The sequence below is a fragment of the Pantherophis guttatus genome, chromosome 1 (assembly GCF_059756535.1).
Source record: "Pantherophis guttatus breed Tessera chromosome 1, ASM5975653v1, whole genome shotgun sequence".
In the NCBI taxonomy this organism is placed as follows: Eukaryota; Metazoa; Chordata; class Lepidosauria; order Squamata; family Colubridae; genus Pantherophis; species Pantherophis guttatus.
Window position 1 is genome coordinate 317,368,165 of NC_142063.1, and position 14,763 is coordinate 317,382,927.

Genomic DNA, 14,763 nt, shown 5'->3' on the forward strand with positions numbered 1-14,763 from the left:
AAAATTGGAAAACCAATTCATGATGAATGTGCACATATTTTACATAGGAAATTAGGACATGCTAGTTTTCCTGTAGTACAAAAGATGGTTGAACATGCTGAAGGTGTTAAAATAAAAAGTTGTAAAAACTATTTGGAATGCTCAGTATGTAAGTCCACAAAACTCAGAACTAGTCCCAAACCAAGAAAGGCAACAAGATCAACTAATCAAATTTTTTATTTGGTACACATGGATTTAGTTGGTCCATTAACACCATCAATCACATATAGAAAACGTTATTTTCTGACTATTGTAGATGACTATAGTCGTTATGGGTTTGTCTATACTTTAAAACACAAAGATGAAACCTTTCAGAAATTTAAAGAGTTTTACAAACGTGTAGAAACACAACATAACATTAAAATAAAACAAATTATGACAGATAGGGGATCTGAATTCATGTCAAAGGAATTCTCCCAATGGCTAAAAAACAAAGGGATGCTACATTTCACATCTAGCCCTTTCTCTGCATTCCAAAATGGAGTGGTAGAGAGAAAGAACTCAACATTACAAACCATGATTAGATGCTCATTAGAAGATGCTGGCTTAGGAAAACAATTCTGGTCAGAAGCATTACAATATTCCAATTATACACAAAATAGAACTTGGTCCAGCATTATAAACAAGACACCATATGAACTAATGTACAATAGAAAACCCAAAATAGCACACATGCACATATTTGGAGTCACTGCGGATGTACACATACCAAAGCAATTGAGGCGTAAAGGTGAGAACGTATCCAGAAGACTCAGGTTCATGGGATACGAAACAGGCACAAAAGGGTACAGATTTATTGATAATAATAACAAATTTATAATTTCCAGAACAGCAGTATTTCATGAACAGGCCAACTGGTCTAAAATACATCTTAATGAAATATTCCCAATCACAAATCCAGACACTGAACATCAGAATAAAATAACCAGAGAAGAATGTAATCACAACACACATAAAAACAAAATTAAAACATGGACAAACAGCCAACACAAAATAAAGACAGATTCGCTAACAAAAAAAGAGGCAAGATACTTACATGATAACGATAGTAAACCAGAAAAAACAATCAGAAGTAACAGAAACCAAGTGCCAAGCAAATACAAAGATTACGTAATGTACATGGATAGCGAAACATCAACACCAAACACATACGAGGAAGTATTAAAACTTCCCCCCGAAGAAAGAAAAAAAATGGGAATCAGCCATGGCCAAGGAGATGGATAGTTTACGAAAGTTAAATGTATTCACACCTACACCTGCACCTAAGGATAAAACTATTATAGGCACCAGGTGGATATATAAAATTAAAAATCTAGAAGAAGGCAACACTTTATACAAAGCTAGATTAGTTGCACAGGGTTATGCCCAAAAATATCCTGAGGATTACACAGACACATACTCTCCCACAGTAAGAACTGAGAGTGTCAAAACAGCTTTAGTTATAGCATCAGCACTTGATCTTGATGTATTCCAATATGACATACAGACCGCATATCTACACGCAAAACTCGATAAAGAGATATATGTAAGAGCACCTCATAGTCAATACACAAACAAAAATGAAACGTGGTTATTAAATAAAAGTTTGTACGGATTGAAACAATCTGGCAAACGATGGTATGAATGTTTAGTCAAAGTACTCAGAACTATGAATTTCAATGCTACTACTGCTGACAACTGTTTCTTTGTCAAAAAGGAAGGTGACACATTAGAATTTGTGTTAATTTATGTGGATGATATTTTGTATATAGGTAAACATAAAGAAAAGAGAGAGACATTTGTAACAAAACTAAATGAACACTTTTCCTTAAAATCATTAGGGAAGGTAAATAAGTATCTTGGAGTTCAAATCAGTAAAACCAAAAAAGGATTCAAACTCTCTCAGAAAGATAAGATTATAGAACTCATAAACAAGTGTAATTTAAACAATGCTAAGCCCTGTGACACTCCTATGCAAACTGACTTCTTGAGGAACATAGATGAATCATCCCCCGAATTTAAGGATAATACACTCTACAGATCAGTTATTGGTTCCCTTCTATATATTTCTAATTGGACTAGACCTGATATTGCTTTGCCCCTCAATTTGTTATCCAGATACGTCAGCAAACCCTTATTGTATCATTGGGAAGCCGTTAAAAGAATATTAAGATACTTAAAGAATAGCTTAGACTGCTGTTTATTACTGGAACCTAATAATGTCAAAGAGCCCATCCTCACATGTTATGCCGATGCGGATTGGGCAGGTGATACCATATGTAGAAAAAGCACATCTGGTTATATATTTTTTCTTAACGATTGTCCAGTTTACTGGTACACTGGAAAACAAGATTTAGTAGCCACCTCAACGACTGAAGCAGAATATGTTTGTTTATCTAAAGCCTCCAACAATCTTGTATGGTTTAATGATCTATTGTCAAATACTTGGAAGAAACCTTCATTACCATTTATCATACACGAAGATAACAAGGCTGCTATTGAAATATCTAGATCTGATGCTATTGGTCAAAGATCCAGGCATATAGATATAAAATTCAAGCACGTGAGACAATTATCTCAGGATGGATTTATTAAAGCAGTCCATTGCGAAACATCAGAGCAAATAGCTGACATATTGACAAAGCCTTTACCTTCTAAACAGCACAAATACTTGACTTCAAAACTGCAAGTTTTATACTGCTCTGAATCTGAATGTAATTATTGTTGTATATCGAATCGGCATTTAGAGGGGGATTTGTCACAAGTAAATGCCTTATTCTCCAATATGTAAATAGTATATATAACCGGGGTATTAGGGGTTAACTTATTCTTCATCATTTAATATATTCATACTTAACCACTCCCTTTCCTTGCTCCGCCTTGTGTATATAAAAGGAGCTGTATGCACCACCTCCTTGCTTCTATCTGTAATTATTCAGCGAATATAGAATGCCTACTGTAAATAAACAGTGTTTTGTTTGAATACTTCATTCTTAAATCAATTATTGAGTCTGATCCTAAAAATATTGCAACAATAATCCACCATATTTTTATCCAAAAAGCCTTAATTTTTTTTACACGTCCCCCATATATGAAAATACATAGCATCTTCACACTCACATCGCCAACACTTAGGATGTAAGTTTGGATACATACAGGCTAGTTTTTTTGGATCTAAATGCCATCTATAAAACATTTTATAAAAGTTCTCTCTTAAATGTTGGGCTTGTGTAAATCTTACATTTCTAACCCATATCTTTTCCCATGTTTCCATCATTATTGGTTCTCCTATATTTTGTGCCCATTTTATCATACAATCCTTGACTAGCTCTGTTTCTGAATCTATTTCCACTAATACATTATACAACCTTTTTATATGCATTTGACTTTTGTCTCTTATTTGTTTTATCAAATTCTCATCCTGCTGTAAAATACCATTTTTTTTATCTTCTCTCCATCTGGCCTGCAGCTGTCCATACTGAAACCAAGTTCTAATTGTTCCTTCTTCTCTTAATTGTTCCATAGATTTTAATTGTAATCTAACTCCTTCTTTATAAAGGAGTTCCTTGTATGTAATCTTATCTTGCTTTTGCTCCAAATTTATATTCTCTAGCGCATGTCTGGGTATTGGTAACTTATCGTTTAATTTGTATTGATACTTTTTCCAGACACGCAATAGAGCATTTCTTAATATATGACTTTTAAAAATCTTATCTACTTTCTTATCATACAATAAATAAGCATGCCAGCCGTAGACCAGACCATATCCTTCAATATTTAATATCCTTTCCTCCATTAAATTTATCCAATCAGTAATTGCTGAGAGGGCAGCAGCTTCATAATACGATCTTAAATTGGGCATTTTAAGACCTCCTCTTTCTCTTGTATCTTGCATTATCTTTTGATTTACTCGCGGTTTCTTCCCTGCCCAAACAAACTTATTTATGCCCTTCTGCCATTCCTTCAAATTTTCATCTTTTTTAAGTATAGGTATCATTTGAAAAAGAAATAAAAACCTTGGTAAAACAGTCATTTTTACTGCAGCTATCCTTCCCAGCAAAGACAGTAGTTTTTTCCAATTTTCCATCTCTTTCTGTATTTTTTGCCACAACGGTTCATAGTTATGCTGATATAATTTCATATTTGTGGTCATAATATAAACCCCTAAATATTTAACCTTCTTAACTATCTCAAATCCTGTTACCCTTTCTATCTCTTCTTTTTGGCTTCTAGTCATATTTTTAGCTATTATCTTTGTTTTGGCTGTATTTATTTTAAAACCAGATACTTGTCCATATGAGTTAATTATATCCATCAAGACTGTAATCAATTGTTTTGTTTTTTTTAATTTGATTTATTGTGCTGGTTGGGCTAAGGTAAGAACCAGGTCATCCGCAAATGCTCGTAGCTTATACTCATGCTGTCTAATTTTAATTCCCTTTATTGTATCCGTCCCACGTATTTTACTCAGTAGGATTTCCAGCGTCAAAATAAACAATAATGGAGACAAGGGACAACCTTGCCTTGTTCCTTTTTCTATATTAAAAATATCTGTTAAACCACGATTAATTATTATTTGTGCTGTTTGTTTTTGATATATTGCCTTAATAGATTGTATAAAATGTTCTCCAAGTTGCATCCTTTCTATTAATTTTAATAAAAAATGCCAATTCAATCTATCAAAGGTTTTCTCAGCATCCAGAAATACTAGCACTGCGGGGACCTGGTTGTTCCTTCCCAAATACTCTAGTAAGTTGACAATTTGCCTTACATTACTTTTCATTTGTCTACCATTTATAAAACCAGTTTGATCATGATGAATCATTTGCTGCATAACTGTCATTAATCTATTTGCTAATATTTTAGCAAAAATCTTATAATCTGTATTTAGAAGTGAAATCGGCCTATAGTTTTTTGGGTCTGTATAATCTTGACCCTCTTTTGGGATCAAAGAAATAAATGCTGTCTTCCAAGTTGGAGGTACCTCTCCTCCCTGTTGTATATTGTTAAATAATTCCTTCAGTGGTTCCACCATTTCTTCCTGTAAACTTTTTGGCTTCTAGTCATATTTTTAGCTATTATCTTTGTTTTGGCTGTATTTATTTTAAAACCAGATACTTGTCCATATGAGTTAATTATATCCTGGGACCATCCGTCCCAGGAGCTTTGCCCACTTTCAACTGCTTAATTGCAAACAAAATTTTCTCGGAAGTTATCAATTGGTTTAAACTATCCCTCTGCTCTTTTGAAGTTGTATAAATGTTCTCTTTCTGCAAATACCTATCTATATCTGTATCTTGAATTTTATCACCAGTATACAGCCTTGAGTAAAACTCTAAAAAAGATTTTTTAATCAATTCTTGCTCATAAACCTCTTTACCCTTATATTTTATTTTCTCTATAGTCCTTGATTTCTGCTTTTTCCTTAACAAATATGCTAACCACCTGCCTGGTTTATTAGCATTACAAAAAGTATTATGTTTAGCATATTGTAAGTTAGTTGCCACTTGATCTGCTATTAACATGTTAAATTGACCTTTCAGTAAATTAATTGCCTCTTTAATTTTCTTATCTGTTGGATTGACTATCAAAGCTCGTTCCTGTTTTCTAATCTCTTCTTCTAATTCCTTTCTTTTCCCCCCTGTTTCTTTCTATATTTATTATTCAAATATATCAAAATACCTCGCATATATGCTTTACTTGCATCCCATACCATTTCCATAGATGTACCCTTTTGCATATTCATAACAAAAAATTCTTTCATAAATTTTTTACACTCTTTTACATTTTCTTCATATCCAAACAAGTTATCATTTAACCTCCAGGACCTCCTAGGCCCTTTTCCATACTCCAGTTCCATCCAGACCGGACTATGGTCTGTCAATGTTCTTGAACAAATCTTCATATTCTTCACCCTAGAAAAGAGGTCGTTAGTAATTAGTATAAAATCGATCCTTGAAAAGGATTGATGTCTATCCGAAAAGAAAGTAAAATCTTTTTCTTCTGGGTTTCTTTCACGCCAAATATCCCTCAACTCCCAGTTATCCATCATCTCAAAAAACGATTTGGGCAATTTTGCTCTTGTTAAAACATTTTGCTTAGGTCCCTTCTTGTCCTTTTTTACATCCAAAACACCATTCCAATCACCCAGTAGGATACAAGTTTTGTATCCCCATTGTGTCAACTTTGAGTGTAGAAAATTATAAAATTTTTCCTGTTGTTGGTTCGGGGCATATATTCCAATTAAAAGTAATTTTTCTCCTTTTATTAAAAGTTCAATCGCTAAAAATCTTCCTTGATCATCTGCTTCAATTAATTTGGCAATTAAGTCTCTTTTCAAATATATAACTATACCGTTTTTCTTCTCTGGTGCTACTGCTACATAGTGTGTACCTAGTCTTGTATTTGTTAAATATTTTTGATCTTGTATCCTAATATGAGTCTCTTGTAAACAAATTACGTCATTCTTAAATTGTTTAACATAGTGAAATATTTTCTTCCTCTTCTGTGGAGAATTCAAACCATTGACATTCCAGGTTAAGAATCTAGTTCCCATCTCTGGGCTTCTGAAGCATTTGGAGCATTTGCTAATGGTCTTGCCTTATTTGACCTTTAGGTCTGGCTCCTCCCACTGCTTCTGTTTTTGTAGTTCCTTGAGTTGCCATATGGAGTTGTTGCTGTCTTAATTCTTCCTTTCGTTTAGCTGTTGCTGCTCTGGTCTGTCTTTGATCCTTTGGTTCTTCTGATATGTCAATTAAATCCAAGTCTTGAACAGCAATCTGGATTTGTAGCAAATCTTCTTGACTAGTTGAAGCTCCCCTCTGGACTATTGTCATCAACTCTTCTCTCTCTCCTTCCATTACTTCCTTCTTTCTTTTAGCTTCTGGTGATTTTGATGGCCCAGCCTTTAACACATTGGCATAGAAATCTCTTGCTTTCCATACTGTGTTGAGCCGATATCTCTCACCCGAATAAGTCACCACTAGGCCGGCTGGAACTTCCCATCTATACTGTATTTGGTGTTTTCTCAGTTCATCCACCAGAAAGGCATAATCCCTTCTGGCTCTCAATATTTTGGGGGGAATTTCTTTCATTGTCATCACCTCCTGGCCTTCCACTTGAAGCTTGTTTTTAAAGGTAGCCTGTAAAATTTCATTATGTAATCTCCTTGTGGTAAAATATATTACAATGTCTCTTGGTAGGTGTTTCTGTCTGGCCACCCACAAATTAACACGATATATCTTGTCGATCTGCCAGCCTAACTCCACTTTCGTCTTCCCCCAACATCTGTGCCAATGCATCTGACATAATCTCTTTCAAATTCTCTTGTTTGTTCTCCTTCACCCCCCTTATTCTTAAAGCAAATTCCATATCTCTGTATTGAATCATTGTTACATCAGCTTCAGCCCTTTCAATTTTACTCTGAGTCTCTCCTAATTTATTGTCCAAAATTTCCATAGATTGCTTAATTTCTTCAACTTTATCATCCAAAATTTCAATGTGACCTGCCAAACCTTTAAATGCCAATAATATATCTTCCCTAATTTCCTGGTTCCGAACTGAAATCTCCTTTGAGACAACCTGTATTTTTTCATTAGTTTCATTAATTTTTTCATTAATCACAGTGGTAAGTTTGTCCTGTGTGGCTTTTAGGGCTTCTTGTATCATTTCAAACGTTAGAATCTGTGGATCTGTTGGGGGAAGAGAGACTTGCATTCTGGAAGTGTGAGCTGGGGAGCTTCCGGCACTCCCAGTTCCTTTAATAGGAACAGTCTTTACAGGTTTTGAGGCCATTTTTCAATTTAAATTAATCTTTTTATTTTAATCAGAAGCCAAAAAGAAGAGTTCAACAAAATCAACAGTTTTTCCCAATCTTAAATTGATGTCTTAAAATCCTCCTTCTTTCAGTACTAGAGTTCTTTTCAAGCAAGAGGCTGCCAGCGAAATGAAACTTTCTTTTAACTTTCACTTTCCACGCCCTTTCAAGCCTCAATCGCCATCTTGTTGCAAATTTACTAAATTGTTACTTCCGAAGGAGGTAATAAACAGTGGAGTTAAGCTTAGATACTTTTTTTTTTATTGAAAAGTTTTATGAAAAATACAAACATTTTCACCCCCCCACCCTTCCCCCCTCAACCCCCCCTCCCCTTCCCACCCTCCCTTCCCCTCCCTCCCCCCACCCCCCTCCCTAGACTTCCCAGAACGAGCACAGGGTATAGCATTCACAAACCAAGAACTAAAATGTGCTAACAAATTATTACATTTCATATTCTCCCTAGGTCCTTAACTCCTTATAACTCAGAAAAAACAAACATAAACTACTTAATATTATTTCATTCATAAGCTATATGAATCTTCTTATTCGGATACTTCTTCTGTATGTAATCAATCCATTTTCTCCATTCCGATATATATCTCTCATTTGAATGGTCTTTAAGGTATGATGAAATTTTTGCCATTTCCGCCAAATGCACAACTTTTAATGTCCATTCCTCAATAGTAGGTGGATCTTCCTTCTTCCAGTACTGTGCCACCAGTAATCTGGCAGCTGTTATTAAGTTCAAAACCAGCTTAGTCTCTATTACAGTACAATCCGTAACTATTCCCAACAGAAAAAACTGTGGTGTAAATTTAATTTTTTTCTTCAAAATATTTTGAATAATCCACCATATTTTTATCCAAAAAGCCTTAATCTTTTTACATGTCCACCATATATGAAAATATGTAGCATCTTCACACTCACATCGCCAACACTTGGGTTGTAAATTTGGATACATACAAGCTAGTTTTTTGGGGTCTAAATGCCATCTATAAAACATTTTGTAAAAATTCTCCCTTAAATTTTGTGCTTGTGTAAATCTTACATTTCTAACCCATATCTTTTCCCATGTTTCCATCATTATTGGTTCACCTACATTTTGTACCCATTTTATCATACAACCCTTGACTAAGTCTGTTTCTGAATCTATTTCCAATAATGCATTGTACAACCTTTTTATGTGCATTTGACCTTCATCTCTTATTTGCTTTATCAAATTCTCATCCTGCTGCAAAATACCAATTTTTTGATCTTCTCTCCATCTGGCCAGCAGCTGTCTATATTGAAACCAAGTCTTAATAGTCCCTTCTTCTTTTAATTGTTCCATGGATTTTAACTGTAGTCTGACTCCTTCCTTATAAAGGAGTTCCTTATATGTAATCTTATCTTGCTTTTGCTCTAAATTTATGTTCTCTATCGCGTGTCTGGGTACTGTCCATATTGGAAACCTATCATTTAGTTTATATTTATACTTTTTCCAGACACGCAATAGAGCATTTCTTAATATATGACTTTTAAAAGTCTTATCTACTTTCTTATCATACACTAAGTAAGCATGCCAGCCATAAACCAAACCATATCCTTCAATATTCAATATCTTTTCCTCTGTTAAGTTTATCCAATCTGTGATTGCTGAGAGGGCAGCAGCTTCATAATACAATCTTAAATTGGGCATCTTAAGACCACCTCTTTCTCTAGTATCTTGCAATATCTTTTGTTTGACTCGTGGTTTCTTCCCTGCCCACACAAACTTATTTATGCCCTTCTGCCATTCCTTCAAATTCTCATCTTTTTTAAGTATTGGTATCATTTGAAAAAGAAATAGAAATTTTGGTAAAACATTCATTTTTACAGCAGCTATCCTTCCCAGCAAAGACAGTTGTAGTTTTTTCCAGTTGTCCAACTCTTTCTGTATTTTGTGCCATAATGGTTCATAGTTATACTGATATAATTTCGTATTTGCGGTCATAATATAGACCCCCAGATATTTAACCTTCTTAACTACTTCAAATCCTGTTAACCTTTCTATCTCTTCTTTTTGGCTCCTAACCATATTTTTAGCTATTATTTTTGTTTTAGCTGCATTTATTTTAAAACCAGATACTTGTCCGTATAAGCAGGTTATATCCATCAAGGCTGTAATCGATTGTACCGGTTGGGTTAAGGTAACAACCAGGTCATCCGCAAATGCTCGTACCTTGTATTCATGCTGTCTAATTTTAATTCCCTTAATTGTATTCATCTCGCGTATCTTGTTTAATAAAATTTCCAGCGTCAAAATGAACAATAACGGGGACAAGGGACAGCCTTGCCTTGTTCCTTTTTCTATATTAAAAACATCTGTTAAACCACCATTAACTATTATTTGCGCTGTTTGTTTTTGATATATTGCCTTAATAGATTGTACAAATTGTTCTCCAAATTGCATCCTTTCTATTAGTTTAAGTAAAAATTGCCAATTCAATCTATCAAAGGCTTTCTCAGCATCCAAGAACACAAGCACTGCGGGGACCTGGTTGTTCCTTCCCAAATACTCTAATAAGTTAACAATTTGCCTTACATTACCCTTCATTTGTCTACCATTTATAAAACCAGTTTGATCATGGTGAATCATTTGCTGCATGACTGTCATTAATCTATTTGCCAAAATTTTTGCAAATATTTTATAGTCTGTATTTAATAATGAAATTGGCCTATAATTTTTAGGATCTGTATCGTCATGCCCTTCTTTTGGTATCAACGAAATAAATGCTGTCTTCCAAGATGGAGGTACCTCTCCTCCCTGTTGTATATTGTTAAATAATTCTTTCAGCAGTTCTATCATTTCCTCCTGTAAGGTTTTATAGTAAATAGCCGTCAAACCGTCCGTCCCAGGAGCTTTACCCACTTTCAACTGCTTAATTGCTAACGCAATTTCCTCAGAAGTTATCGATTGATTTAAACTATCCCTCTGCTCATTTGAAATTGTATAAATATTCTCTTTCTGCAAATATCTATCTATATCTATATCTTTAATTTTATCACCAGTATACAGCCTCGAATAAAACTCTAAAAAAGATTTTTTAATCAATTGTTGCTCATAAACCTCTTTACCCTTATATTTTATTCTCTCTATTGTCCTTGATTTTTGCTTTTTCCTTAACAAATATGCTAACCACCTGCCTGGTTTATTGGCATTGTAAAAAGTATTATGTTTTGCATATCTTAAATTAGTTGCCACTTGATCTGCTATTAACATATTAAATTGACCTTTCAATAAATTGATTGCCTCTTTAATTTTCTTATCTGTTGGATTAGCTACTAAAGCCCGTTCCTGTTTACTAATCTCATCTTCTAATTCTTTTCTTTTTGTCCCCTGTTTCTTTCTATATTTATTATTCAAATATATCAAAATTCCTCGCATATATGCCTTACTTGCATCCCATACCATTTCCATCGATGTGCCCTTTTGCATATTCATAACAAAAAATTCTTTCATAAATTTTTTACACTCTTTTACATTTTCTTCATACCTAAACAAATTATCATTTAACCTCCAGGACCTCCTAGGCCCTTTCTCATACTTCAATTCCAGCCAAACTGGACTATGGTCTGTCAATGTTCTTGAGCAAATCTTCGTATTTTTCACCCTGGATAAAAGATCGCTGGTAATTAATATAAAATCGATCCTTGAAAAGGATTGATGTCTATCTGAAAAAAAAGTAAAATCTTTTTCTTCCAGGTTTCTTTCACACCAGATATCTCTCAACTCCCAGTCATCCATCATTTCCCAAAACGCTTTGGGCAATTTTGCTCTTGTTGACACATTTTGTTTAGGTCCCATCTTGTCTTTTTTAACATCCAAAACACCATTCCAGTCGCCTAACAGGATACAAGTTTTATATGCCCAGTGTGTCAATTTTGAATGTAGTAAATTATAAAAGTTTTCTTGTTGTTGGTTCGGGGCATAAACTCCGATTACAAGTATTTTTTCTCCTTTTACTAAAAGTTCTATCACTAAAAATCTGCCTTGATCGTCTGCTTCAATTAATTTAGCAACTAAGTCTCTTTTCAAATATATAACTATACCATTTTTCTTTTCTGGTGCTGCTGCTACGTAAGATGTACCAAGTCTTGCATTAATCAGATACTTTTGATCTTGTATTCTTATATGAGTCTCTTGTAAACAAATTACTTCATTCTTAAATTGCTTAAGATAGTGAAATATTTTTCTTCTTTTCTGTGGAGAATTCAAGCCATTAACGTTCCAAGTCAAAAATCTAGTTCCCATCTCTGGGCCTTTGGAGCCTCTGAAGCAAGTCCTGATGCTCTGATCTCATTTGAGTTTTAGGTCTTGCTCCCCCCACTGCTCCTGTTCTAGTAGTATCTTGAATCATTTCTTGAGTTGCCATCTGGGATTGTTGCTGTCTTAATTCTTCCTTGAGTCTAGCTGTCACCGATCTGGTCTGTCTTTGATCCTTTGGTAACTGCGAGAAATCAATCAGCGCCAACTCTTGAGTAGCCATTTGAATTTGTATTTCTTCTTGATCAGCCAAAGCTCCCCCCTGAACTACTGTCAGGAGCTCTTCTGTCTCAGCTTCCATTACTTCTTTCTTTCTTTTGCCTTCTGGTGATTTAGTTGATTTGGGTGTGCCAGCCTTTAATACATTAGTATGAAAATCTCTTGCTTTCCAAATTGTGTTAAGCCGATATCTCTCTCCTGAATAAGTCACCACTAGTCCAGTTGGCACCTCCCATCTGTACTGTATCTGACGTTTTCTCAGTTCATCCACCAGAAAGGCATACTCCCTTCTAGCTCTCAAGATCTTAGGGGGGATTTCTTTCATTGTCATTACTTCCTGGCCTTCCACCCGAAGCTTGTTTTTAAAAGTAGCCTGTAAAATTTTGTTGCGTACTTTCCTTGTAGTAAAATATATCACAATGTCTCTTGGTAGATGTTTCTGTCTAGCAATCCAGGAGTTAACACGGTACAGCTTGTCCATCTGCCAGCCCAGATCATTTTTGGACTCCCCCACCAGCGGTGCCAATGCCTCAGACATCATTTCTCTCAAATTCTCTTGTTTATTCTCCTTCACCCCTCTAAATCTTAAAGCAAATTCCATATCTCTGTATTGTACCATTATTACATCGTCTTCAGCCCTTTGAATTCTGTTTTGAGCTTCTCCTATTTTGCTATCCAAAATTTCAGAAGATTGTTTAATTTCCTCAACTCTGTCATCCACCATCTCAATATTGCTTGCCAGACACTTAAATGCCATTAATATATCATCCCTAATCCCCTGATTGCGAATTGCAATCTCATCTGAGACAGCCTGTATCTTTTCATTAGTTTCCTTAATTTTTTCATTAGTTTCCTTAATTTTTTCATTAGTTTCCTTAATTTTTTCATCAATCACATCAACAATTTTATTTTGTGTGATTTGGAGAGCTTGTTGCAACATTTCCAACGTTAAAGTCTGTGGATCCGCTGGAGGAGCAGAAACTTGTAATCTAGGAATATGAGCTGGGGAGCTACCAGCACTCCCAGTTCCTTTAGTAGGAACAGTTTTTACAGACTTTGAGGCCATTTCCAGTTTGAAATTAGTCTTTATATTTACTCAGAGTCAAAAAGAAGAGTTCCTCAAAAGATTTCCCAATGTTAATTAACGTTTAAAATCCTCCTTCTGTCAGCACAAAAGCTTTTTTTTTTTTCCCAAGCGAAGGGCTGCCAGCAAAACGAAACTTTTCCTGTAACTTTCCATTTCCCCCGCCCTTTCAAGCTTCAGTCGCCATATTGTTGCAAAGTACTAAGTGATTACTTCCGAAGGAGGCTCTAGGCATTGGAGTTAGGTAAAAAATACTTGCAGTCTGATTTCTCCTTGCTCGTTCCGCCTGCTGTTAGTTCAAGATGTTAATTCCCTCATTTCCATTCAGCAAATTGGTCGCGGCTTCTAATTCCGCTAATTAGCTAATTAGTGGAGACGTCCCTGGTCTGGAGCGGCTTGACAGGCTTTTAGGGAACGCGCCCCCTTCGTGCCCCAGGATTTTTCCTAGGGCGTTCGGGGGGGGTTCTACCTCCACCTGCCTGCTCTTCTCTCTCCCCTTTGCCCGGGGGGAGAATTTCAAGCCTCCAGACAGCATTTGTCGGCTGTTCTGGGGCTTTAACGGAGCCAGGGAGCAGACGCTCTCAAAAGAACGTCTTTCAAAGCTCGCGGAGCCAGCGGAAGTCGAGTTAAGCTTAGATACTTGCAGTCTGACTTCTCCTGGCTTGTTCTGCCTGCAGCAATTTAGGATGTTGGTAATCCCTTCAGTTGTTATTGGCAGAATTGGTCGCGGCTTCTTGCTCCGCTAGTTAGCAGAGTCGTCCCAGGTCCGGAGCAGATTGACAGGCTTCTAGGGAGCTCTTGCCCTTCGCACCCCAGAATCTCTCCTAGGGCACTTGGGGAGCTCTACCTCCACCTGTCAGCTCTCCTCTCTCCCCTTTGCCTGGGGAGAGAGTTTCCAAGCTGCCAGACAGCTGTTTTTCAGCTGTTCTGGCGGCTTTTACGGTGCCGGGGATCGGGCACTCACGGAGGAGCATCTGTGAGGCGCGCGGAGCCAACCGGAAGTCTCAACCTAACTCCTTTTTTAAATACAATCCTTTTAGCAGTTCCAAGAAGGCTCCACACCCATTTGCAATATTCAGGTGACCCTGAGGATACAGAGAAACCTCCAAGTGCATCAGTGACTCTTAGAAAGAATGCTGACAAGCAGATCCCTGCAAGGAATATAAATCCTTCACCCTCCACTATTTGGTCAGAGGTGAAGAAACTTCTTGGATGAGAAGTGAAATGTCTCCAAGAGGGGGGGGGGAATACAAAGCCCAGTTGCCTTCTGAAAAAGCACTTTTAGGACAAATATGGCCTGGATGACTGAGAATCTCCATAGACTTTAAGGATTTTATTTTT